We start from the raw sequence: 8969 nt of genomic DNA, 5'->3' as shown, positions 1-8969 counted from the left end.
CCCTCATCGCGAGCTGTGCAGGTTGTTTGGTTAATTGGTCACTGTATATTGCCCTGGGGTGGTAGGGTGGAGATACAGTTCTATCAAAGGAGGTGTAAAGTGCTCCTTCACTCAGCTAGTGTGAAGGCCCCCTTTGGGAAAGGTGTAGCATCTGCTTATCCCCCCGAACAGGGTCAGGGGAGCAGGTGGTGGATGGTCGTATGTACAGCTGGTGTATATCACAATTCCTGGTTATGCGACAACTGACATCAGGAAGATAATCTCTGAAGAGTATTGATAATGGCTGGGGTCACCCGTCTTGTAAAGTCACTGCCCAGAAGGTGGCAATGGCAAACCACTTCCGTAGAAACATTTGCCAAGGACAATCATCGTCATGGAAAGAGCATGTTTGTCTACATCATACAGCATGGCAGATAAAACGAATGAATAATATTGTCTCTAGTCTGTAGACAAGTGGTAGAGCTGAATCAGAATTAGAGTGAGAGAGATTTATTATTGTTCGATGAGAAGTTTGTTGCTTTGTAACAGCAGTGCAGAGCACAGAAACATAATGACTGTAAGTTGCAAACTAGATGAATGGTGCAATAAAAAAAGGAATGAGGTAGTGTTCATGGGTTCATGGACTGTTCAGAAATCTAATAGCAGAGGGGAAGAAGCTGTTCCTAAAACACCTAGTGTGTGTCTTCAGGCTTTTGTACCTCCTCCATGATGGTAGTAATGAGAGTCGGAATCAGGATCAGGTTTAATATCCAGGCATATATTATGAAATTTGTTGTCTTTGTGGTAGCAGGACAATGCAATATGTAATAACAAAGGCTGTAAATTATGGTAAGATGCATATATATATGAAAGTAGTGAGGTAGTGTTCATGGGTTTAATGTCCATTCAGAAATCTGATGGCGGAGGGGAAGAAGCTCTTCCTGAATCGTTGAGTGTGTGTCTTCAGGCTCCTGTACCTCCTCCCTGATGGTACCAATGGGAAGAGGGCATGGCCTGGGTGCTGGGGGTGCTTAATGATGGATGCCACCTTTTTGAGGCATTACCTTTTGAAGATGTCCTGGATCTTGGGGAGACTAGTACCCATGATGGAGCTGACAGAGCTTACAACTTTCTGCAGCCGATTTTGACTGTGTGCAGTAGCCCCCCCCCCCACCCCCCATACCACACGAAGATGCAACCAGTTAGAATGCTCACCACAGCAGAAATTTGTGGGTGTCCTGTCTTTCGTGAGATACCAAAGAGGGCATGACACAGATGGTGAGGTTTCTCAGTGATGGACACTGCCTTCTTGAGGTGCTGCTTCTTGGTGGGGAGGGCTGTGCCTGGGATACATCTGCTGTGGCCTACAACCCTCCGCGGCCCCTTGCAGTCCTGTGCACTGATGCAACCAGTCGGAATGTGCTACCACCAGAAATTTGTCACGAGTCTTTGGTGACATGCTGACTCTACTCAGACACCTGACGAAGTAGAGTCACCGGCGTGACTTCTTTAGGATTGTGTCAACATGTTTGGTCCATGATACATTCTCTGTGACGTTGTTGCCCGGAAACTTGAAGCTACTCACCCTTTCCATTGCCGATCCCTCTGTGAATCGTGAGGTGGGGAGAACAGAATGAGATTAGCGTAGGGTTAGTGAAAGTAGGTGGGTTTGGTGGTAAATTGGTCAACTGGTCAGCAAATTGGTTTATTATTGTCACGTGCACTGAGGTACAGTGAAAGGCACGTCACGCATACTGTCGGCACAGATCAATCCCTCACACAGTGTATTGAAACAATAGCAGAAAGCAGCATAAGGGGTGAATGTACAAAGTGCTCTGCAGGGGGACGGTGAAGTGCAAGGTCACAACAAGGAGGTCTGTAAGGATTCAAAGGGCTGATGGGCTATTTCCAAGCCACATGGCTCTTTTACAATTGAATCAAATCCCATCACTTGCTTGTCACGTTTGACTATTCATATTCCCAGTAGACCCATTCTTGAAGAAGATCGTTCAAGTAAAACTTGTTGTCCTACACTTTCTGCGTATAAATGTCTCCAGAACCCATTCAGTCGTTTGCTCTCCATTTTAATCATTTCTAAAATTATCCACACAGTGAGCTGGTCAGTCAAGCGGGCTGCATGACTTACACTTGGAACAGTGACAAAGCAGGAGCACTGGGGGGTTAACAGGAATGTAATAATTCTCCCCATGCTTTGTAATAACTCACATTTAATCCCCCGATTACTAAACCAGAAAAAATTCCAGACTCCCATAAAATAAATAGCTATACCACAAACTATACTGAGGTGTTGGCTGGAGGTTTGACAGGACATAAAAAAATTATAACCAAAATAGAAACAGTCAGCAGGACAGTGAGAGAGATTCAGACTAGTTAATGTTTCGGTCATTAGGTTTTTTTGAAGGAATTGTGGTAGGGACTCTGTAGGCAGGTCATAACCTCCTGTGGATTAATAGGAGCTCCAGCAGCCTTGGCACAGCAAGTGCTAGCTAACTCTGCATTTAACCTCTCTGCATGTTATGACTGCATTTATTCAGACACTGAGAGCCTTGTGTCTGACTTGCCACTCTGCAAGGCCAATGGACGTGTGTGCGACCTAAACATTATGAGGTGTAAATTCCAACTGAGATCATCTTGCTGCAACCGAACCCGCTGCCTGCAGCCCCATGAAATCTGCCCGCGCCTTCTTTCTGGAGGTCTGGGGTGAGCCACAAGTACGCTTCCTGATGCTGCCGAGGCCGGAACTCGACCACATTCCTCCGAGATAGTGAGGGAGATGGATCTTGGCGTGGAGCGGTGAATCCTCGGCACATCTGCTTGAGCTTGAACGTTGTGCAGAAGGAAAGGAAGGGGTTTCTCTCCAACTTGTCAAAGCAGAGCCATAATGTTCTGGCTTTTCAGTCCAATGGAGAGTCCAAGAATGGCAAGCTGGGCTAAATATTGTTTCAGATTTCCAGCATCTGCAGTTTCTTCACTGTTTGAGTCCTTAATGCTTGATTAACTCCGTGCAGGCTGAAAAATATTACTAATCCAAAGGAGCTGATTATATCTACGTGAAGAGGGCTTGTTGGGTGTGTACTGTTTACCTGGGTGGGGAACATTAAAGCCTCAATAGAATTCTGAACTCAGCGATTCCCATTTTTACAGAGCGGCAGGGAGAGTGCAGAGGAAGCAGAGGTTGCTCAGAAAAACAGGGGCCCTGGGTTCTTGCCTCCCATCCTGCATCCACGGGGCAGGTGGGTTGGGCTGCTGTGGGGACCAGGTCGCCAAATTCAGACCCCAGAAAAGAGAAGGGGGATGCAGGAGGGACAGGAAGGCCTTGGGAAGATTGGTAAATGGGGGGGGGGGGGGGAAATGGAAAGAGTGGACGTCAGAGGCCCATTGACAATTTAGTCCGGACAGAATAGGGGTCAAAAGGGGAGAAGAAGGTTGAAAGTGGATGGGCATTGGTTAGGGTGGGTGGGGAAAAGAGTGGTTGCCAGTTCATTAGGGCAGAGGCAATGTCGCAAGGAAATGGATATAAAACAAAGAACAAACATGAGGAAATCTGCAGATGCTGGAAATTCAAACAACAACACACACAAAATGCTGGTAGAACACAGCAGGCCAGGCAGCATCTATAGGGAGAAGCGCTGTCAACGTTTCGGGCCGAGACCCTTCGTCAGGACTAACCGAAAGGAAAGATAGTAAGAGATTTGAAAGTAGTGGGGGGAGGGGGAAATGCGAAATGACAGGAGAAGACCGGAGGGGGTGGGATGAAGCTAAGAGCTGGAAAAGTGATTGGCGAAAGTGATACAGAGCTGGAGAAGGGAAAGGATCATGGGACGGGAGGCCTAGGGAGAAAGAAGGTGGGGGGGAGCACCAGAGGGAGATGGAGAACAGGCAAACAACTAAATATGTTAGGGATGGGGTAAGAAGTGGAAGAGGGGCATTAACGGAAGTTAGAGAAGTCAATGTTCATGCCATCAGGTTGGAGGCTACCCAGCTGGTATATAAGGTGTTGTTCCTCCAACCTGAGTTTGGATTCATTTTGACAGTAGAGGAGGCCATGGATAGATATATCAGAATGGGAATGGGACGTGGAATTAAAATGTGTGGCCACTGGGAGATCCTGCTTTCTCTGGCGGACCAAGCGTAGGTGTTCAGCGAAGTGGTCTCCCAGTCTGCGTTGGGTCTCACCAATATATAAAAGGCCACACCGGGAGCACCAGACGCAGTATACCACACCAGCCGACTCACAGGTTAAGTGTCGCCTCACCTGAAAGGACTGTCTGGGACCCTGAATAGTGGTGAGGGAGGAAGTGTAAGGGCAGGTGTAGCACTTGTTCCGTTTACAAGGATAAGTGCCAGGAGGGAGATCGGTGGGAAGGGATGGGGGGGACGAGTGGACAAGGGAGTCACGTAGGGAGCGATCCCTGCGAAAAGCAGAAAGGGGGGGGAGGGAAAAATGTGTTTGGTAGTGAGATCCCGTTGGAGGTGGTGGAAGTTACGGAGAATTATTTGTTGGACCTGGAGGCTGGTGGGGTGGTAGGTAAGGACAAGGGGAACCCTATCCCGAGTGGGGGTGGCGGGTGGATGGGGTGAGGGCAGATGTGCGGGAAATGGGAGAGATGCGTTTGAGAGCAGAGTTGATGGTGGACGAAGGGAAGCCCCTTTGTTTAAAAAAGGAAGACATCTCCTTCGTCCTGGAATGAAAAGCCTCATCCCGAGATGCAGCGGAGACGGAGGAATTGCAGTTTTTATTCCTCTATTCCTCAGATACTATTCCTCTTCCCACCCTGTCTCTTGCAAAAAGGCTATCCCCTTCTCACAATTCCTCCGTCTCCGCCGCATCTGCTCTCAGGATGAGGCTTTTCATTCCAGGACGAAGGAGATGTCTTCCTTTTTTAAACAAAGGGGCTTCCCTTCTTCCACCATCAACTCTGCTCTCAAACACATCTCTCCCATTTCCCGCACATCTGCCCTCACCCCATCCACCCGCCACCCCACTCAGGATAGGGTTCCCCTTGTCCTCACCTACCACCCCACCAGCCTCCGGGTCCAACATATAATTCTCCGTAACTTCCGCCACCTTCAATGGGATCCCACTACCAAGCACATCTTTCCCTCCCCCCCTCTTTCTGCTTTCCGCAGGGATCGCTCCCTACGCGACTCCCTTGTCCACTCGTAACCCCCCCCCCCCCCATCCCTTCCCACTGATCTCCCTCCTGGCACTTATCCTTGTAAGCGGAACAAGTGCTACACCTGCCCTTACACTTCCTCCCTCACCACCATTCAGGGCCCCAGACAGTCCTTCCAGGTGAGGCGACCTGATGGCATGAACATTGACTTCTCTAACTTCCATTAATGCCCCTCCTCCACTTCTTACCCCATCCCTGACATATTTAGTTGTTTGCCTGTTCCCCATCTCCCTCCCTCCTTTCTTTCTCCTGAGGCCTCCCGTCCCATGATCCTTTCCCTTCTCCAGCTCTGTATCACTTTCGCCAATCATCTTTCCAGCTCTTAGCTTCATCCTACCCCCTCCGGTCTTCTCCTATCATTTCGCATTTCCCCCTCCCCCCACTACTTTCAAATCTCTTACTATCTTTCCTTTTGGTTAGTCCTGACGAAGGGTCTCGGCCCGAAATGTTGACAGCGCTTCTCCCTATTGATGCTGCCTGGCCTGCTGTGTTCCACCAGCATTTTGCGTGTGTTGTTATAAAACAAAGAACATCGGCCCTCAATATTGTGTGGCACTTATTATACTAACGATGCCTAACTAAATTAATCTGTTCTGCCTGTGGAACCCTGATGTTCCTGTGGCTTCTACCTGCTCTGCTGAGAATTTCCAGTGCTCCCCAATTTAATTAATATTTTATATCTTTCTTTCTTTTTTATCGTTCCCCAAGTTCAGGGCTTCGACAATCCCCTTCATCTGGATATTGCTGATGTGACTTGGTCTGCCTGTCTCAAACCTGTCTGTTCCAGTTCACTTCCATTCGTCCCCCAGGTCATCCTGTTTTCACCTTGTCTTCTGAAAGGGGGATAACAAAGAAGATATGATGGCAAGATGGCGCCAGCGGCCAACGGTGGCAACCAGCAGACAGCTCACGAAACTACTAGATACTCTTCCTCTCTTAAGTATACTTTTTCTCTTGAACCGCCTGATGCACCATCAATAACTCACGCTGAGACTTAGGAAGCGAGATATCGGCTTTTATTGACTGGAAGAATAAACAACACTACATCCTGGGGAAAATGAGGGAGAGCAGCAGCCCACAGTCGCCTTTATACAGGGGTCTGTGGGAGGAGCCACAGGAGCAGTCAGCAGGGTCTGTGGGAGGAGCCACAGGAGCAGTCAGCCCGGGTCTGTGGGAGGAGCCACAGGAGCAGTCAGCGGGGGGTCTGTGGGAGGAGCCACAGGAGCAGTCAGCGGGGGTCTGTGGGAGGAGCCACAGGAGCAGTCAGCCCGGGTCTGTGGGAGGAGCCACAGGAGCAGTCAGCGGGGGGTCTGTGGGAGGAGCCACAGGAGCAGTCAGCGGGGGTCTGTGGGAGGAGCCACAGGAGCAGTCAGCCCGGGTCTGTGGGAGGAGCCACAGGAGCAGTCAGCAGGGGTCTGTGGGAGGAGCCACAGGAGCAGTCAGCGGGGGTCTGTGGGAGGAGCCACAGGAGCAGTCAGCAGGGGTCTGTGGGAGGAGCCACAGGAGCAGTCAGCAGGGGTCTGTGGGAGGAGCCACAGGAGCAGTCAGACAGGTATATCTAGTTCACCACACCGCCATCGACTGCAGCCTTTAATTTCCGTTTTAAGGATCTATTTTTGAGCCGACTAAACGATCTGGCGCTTTCCTCCTGGGGGATTCCGCGAGATTGAGAACGGAGTCTGCAGGGGCGGCCATTGATTCCTGATGGAGGAATGCGAACCCGTGGTCGGCTCCATTACTCCGCGCCAGTTAGAGCGTCGAGCAAGGTTAAAGTTGATGAGGACGAGAGCAGCGAGCGAGCGGGTGTTCAGCGCCGTCTTTATCTGTATTTGACCCGTGTCCCTCGCTCTGCTGCTGGCGGAAGGTGCAGGAGTCTTGGGTCCCAAACCTGTAGAGCGCGATTGCCCCGGTGGCTCGGGGGTCTCTGCGGTCTGATGTGGAACGTGCTCAGCGCCGAACGCACTCCGCGGTTGTGGACTCACTTTCAGAGACTCTGCAGCTCATGTTCCGTGTGTTTTTATCATTTGCACAATTTGATTGAGGCGCCGAGCTGTCTCTGCAGCCATCGACAGAGAGCTGAACTGGTGACTCGGAAGGCCATGGCCTGTGGCTTCATTCCCATCAGCGGCTTGTGGCTGTGGAGTCAGGGACTCTACGGTTTAGTGTTCTGCATGTTATTTGCTCGCTTTTGGTTCTTTGCACAATTCGTTTTTTTTTGTGTGTGTTTGATGGTCTTTGTTGTCTGGCTCTTTTCTGTAAACAGGTTCTATGATGCTTCTTTGTTTTGTGGTTGACATCAGGAAGACAAATCTCAGGAGTTTTTACTGAGTATGTATCTTGATTATAAATGAACTTTGGATGAAGGGAGAGTGAAGGGGTGCTTTCAACATGCCATTGGCTGAGAATATCTATTAATGCTTGAGGAAAGAAGCATCCAATTGCAAACCTGCCTTGGATTGGAGGGGCAGCGAGAGGACCTAGAACAACTTTGAACATAGAACGTAGAACAGCAAAGAAACAGGCCCTTTGGTCCACATTGTTGTGCCCAACTAATTAACCTAATAAAACCAATCCTCTCCATCTGTCCTATCCTATCAGATTCAACCTCCTATCAGAACAATCCTGTCCTATCAGATTCCTTCCTGTCTAGGTCTTTATCTTTCCCAACCACCTGGTTTCACCTATCACTTTCTCGCTATCCTCCTTCCCCTCCCCCACCCTTTTATTCCAGAGTCTTCCGCCTTTCTTTCCAGTCCTGATGAAGGGTCTTGTACTGAAATGTCAACTGTTTATTTATTTCTATAGCTGCTGCCTGACCTGCTGAGTTCCTCCTGCATTTTATGTGTTTTGCTTTGGTCTATATCTTTCCATTCTTTGCACATTTGTGTACCTTTCTAAGAACGTCCTAAATGTCTACATTATACTTTCATCCTAAGTGTCTAACATCCCTGGCAGTGCATTTCAGGCACCCGTCAGTCTCTGTGTGAAAAAACCTGCCCCATGCATCTCCTTTGAACTTCCCCCTCTTAACTTTATCGAATGCCTCTAGTATTAGACATTTCAACATTGGGAAGATGACCATAGCTGTCTACTCTATCTAATCCTCTTATAAAAATCTCTATCAGGTCTTTCCTCAGAATCCAGAGCTCCAATGAAAGCAGTCCTCCTTTGTCTAACCTCTCCTTCTAGCCCAAGTGAGTAGCTGAGGAATTTTAGGCTAGGGCACCCACCATTCCTATTCCAATCCCTGACCCTGACTTACCTTAACCTCCCAACTTCTCATACAACCCGTGAGGCCAAAAAAGCAACCAGAAAAGGCAGAGATTCAACACAACCGATCATCTCCTCAATTCCATCCTGAACTCTCATTAGGAATAGCAGTGGAGAAACCTAGCGGAGTTGAAGTGACTGAGGGGGCAGGAAGTTCACCTCCCCTCTGGAATACCTCAGTTTTCCAGTCACTTAGGGCTCAGTTCTCTGAAAAACCTCTGGGATTAAAAGAAAGATTAAAAAATGTTCTTCTCTGAATCCCCTTATCTGTTCCTCATTTATTCCTTCTCCAGCTTTTCTTTCAGTGTTTTCTCTCACATCTCTTTCAGAGACTGCAGATGCTGGAATCTGGAGCAACACACTAAGCACTAAAGGAACTCAGTGGGTCAGGCAGCAACTATGGAGGGAGATCGAGATCCTTCATCTAGGCTACAAAATGTCATTTAGCCAACTGCACCCATGTAAGCTCTTTAACTGAAAATCTTGCATTTGGCTTTTTTTTTCACAACTATATAAACATTT

Source organism: Hemitrygon akajei, chromosome 9, assembly GCF_048418815.1.
Source record: "Hemitrygon akajei chromosome 9, sHemAka1.3, whole genome shotgun sequence".
Lineage (NCBI taxonomy): Eukaryota > Metazoa > Chordata > Chondrichthyes > Myliobatiformes > Dasyatidae > Hemitrygon > Hemitrygon akajei.
The sequence above is the reverse complement of the archived record's forward strand: the minus strand, read 5'-3'. Positions refer to the sequence as shown.